The following is a 2,320-nucleotide window of genomic DNA, read 5'->3' on the forward strand; positions in this document are numbered from 1 at the left end:
TTCTTTTTGTGTTTCTCTTAAAATTATTATTTTTTGAATACTTTTTCTTCTGAATTTCTATTCCATGTCTTCTGTGTATGTTTATAGTGCTATATATTCATTTGTAAATGACAAATTAAATCCGCTTATGTATAAAAACAAATGTTTTTTAGGAGCTCATATTCCTCCCTCTCTCTCTCTCTCTCTCTCTCTCTCTCTCAATTAATTTCATTTGTATTGTCAAAGCAATTGGACATACATACACATACATACATATACGCTCACCTAAAGGATTATTAGGAACACCTGTTCAATTTCTCATTAATGCAATTATCTAATCAACCAATCACATGGCAGTTGCTTCAATGCATTTAGGGGTGTGGTCCTGGTCAAGACAATCTCCTGAACTCCAAACTGAATGTCTGAATGGGAATGAAAGGTGATTTAAGCAATTTTGAGCGTGGCATGGTTGTTGGTGCCAGACGGGCCGGTCTGAGTATTTCACAATCTGCTCAGTTACTGGGATTTTCACGCACAACCATTTCTAGGGTTTACAAAGAATGGTGTGAAAAGGGAAAAACATCCAGTATGCGGCAGTCCTGTGGGCGAAAATGCCTTGTTGATGCTAGAGCTCAGAGGAGAATGGGCCGACTCGATTCAAGCTGATAGAAGAGCAACTTTGACTGAAATAACCACTCGCTACAACCGAGGTATGCAGCAAAGCATTTGTGATGCCACAACACGTACAACCTTGAGGCGGATGGGCTACAACAGCAGAAGACCCCACTGGGTACCACTCATCTCCACTACAAATAGGAAAAAGAGGTGAGACATTCAGATGGTAGAGTCAGAATTTGGCGTAAACAGAATGAGAACATGGATCCATCATGTCTTGTTACCACTGTGCAGGCTGGTGGTGGTGGTGTAATGGTGTGGGGGATGTCTTCTTGGCACACTTTAGGCCCCTTAGTGCCAATTGGGCATCGTTTAAATGCTACGGCCTACCTGAGCATTGTTTCTGACCACGTCCATCCCTTTTTGACCACCATGTACCCATCCTCTGATGGCTACTTCCAGCAGGATAATGCACCATGTCACAAAGGTGGAATCATTTCAAATTGGTTTCTTGAACATGAAAATGAGTTCACTGTACTAAACTGGCCCCCACAGTCACCAGATCTCAACCCAATAGAGCATCTTTGGGATGTGGTGGAACGGGAGCTTCGTGCCCTGGATGTGCATCCCACAAATCTCCATCAACTGCAAGATGCTATCCTATCAATATGGGCCAACATTTCTAAAGAATGCTTTCAGCACCTTGTTGAATCAATGCCACGTAGAATTAAAGCAGTTCTGAAGGCGAAAGGGGGTAAAACACAGTATTAGTATGGTGTTCCTAATAATCCTTTAGGTGAGTTCATCGTAGCTCTTAATACTCTCTTTCTGTCTGGAGGAGATATAATTGAAGTATTGTACACGTACCCGGCTACTTTCAACACCCATTGCTGCACTGATATTTTTCCCTCCATTTTTCTTTATCCATTTTTTTTTTGCTGGAAGTTCCGTCAATACCCGTCAGCCTTTAAGAGACATCATGCAGCCAGGGCTCTTGGCTTGCGGCCACACCGTCCTGAACGCGCCCGATCTCGTCTGATCTCGGAAGCTAAACGGGGCAGGGCCTGGTCAGTACTTTGATGGGAGACCTCCTAGAAATACCAGGTGCTGCAAGCTTTTTCGTCTCCTGGGTAACTTCATCATAGCTCTTAGTACTCTCTTTCAGTCTGGAGGAGATATTATTGAAGAATTCTACACGTACCCGGCTACTTTCAACACCCTTTGCTGCACTGATATTTTTCCCTCCATTTTTCTTTTTTCTTTTTTCTTTTTTATTTTTTGCTGGAAGTACCGTCAATACCCGCCAACCTTTAAGAGACATCATGCAGCCAGGCCTCTCGGCTTGTGGCCACACTGTCCTGAATGCGCCCGATCTCGTCTGATCTCGGAAGCTAAACGGGGCAGGGCCTGGTCAGTACTTTGATGGGAGACCTCCTAGAAATACCAGGTGCTGCAAGCTTTTTCGTCTCCTGGGTAACTTCATCGTAGCTCTTAATACTCTCTTTCTGTCTGAAGGAGATATAATTGAAGTATTGTACACGTACCCAGCTACTGTCAACACCCTTTGCTGCACTGATATTATTCCATCCATTTTTTTTTTTTTTTTTTTGCTGGAAGTACCGTCAATACCCGCCAACCTTTAAGAGACATCATGCAGCCAGGCCTCTCGGCTTGTGGCCACACTGTCCTGAATGCGCCCGATCTCGTCTGATCTCGGAAGCTAAAC

General features: G+C 43.8%; 2 non-coding genes across 2 annotated transcripts; both read left to right on the forward strand.

The window, feature by feature from the left end:
- The first annotated feature begins 1,591 nt into the window (after nucleotides 1-1,591).
- LOC136731151 (5S ribosomal RNA) lies at nucleotides 1,592-1,710 on the forward strand. Its single transcript, XR_010809517.1, has one exon. It is a non-coding gene; the product is annotated as a 5S ribosomal RNA (ribosomal RNA).
- A 224-nt stretch (nucleotides 1,711-1,934) lies between these two features.
- Nucleotides 1,935-2,053, forward strand: LOC136731686 (5S ribosomal RNA). Its single transcript, XR_010809674.1, has one exon. It is a non-coding gene; the product is annotated as a 5S ribosomal RNA (ribosomal RNA).
- Nucleotides 2,054-2,320: the final 267 nt, after the last annotated feature.

This window comes from Amia ocellicauda, unplaced genomic scaffold (assembly GCF_036373705.1).
Source record: "Amia ocellicauda isolate fAmiCal2 unplaced genomic scaffold, fAmiCal2.hap1 HAP1_SCAFFOLD_33, whole genome shotgun sequence".
Taxonomy (NCBI): domain Eukaryota; kingdom Metazoa; phylum Chordata; class Actinopteri; order Amiiformes; family Amiidae; genus Amia; species Amia ocellicauda.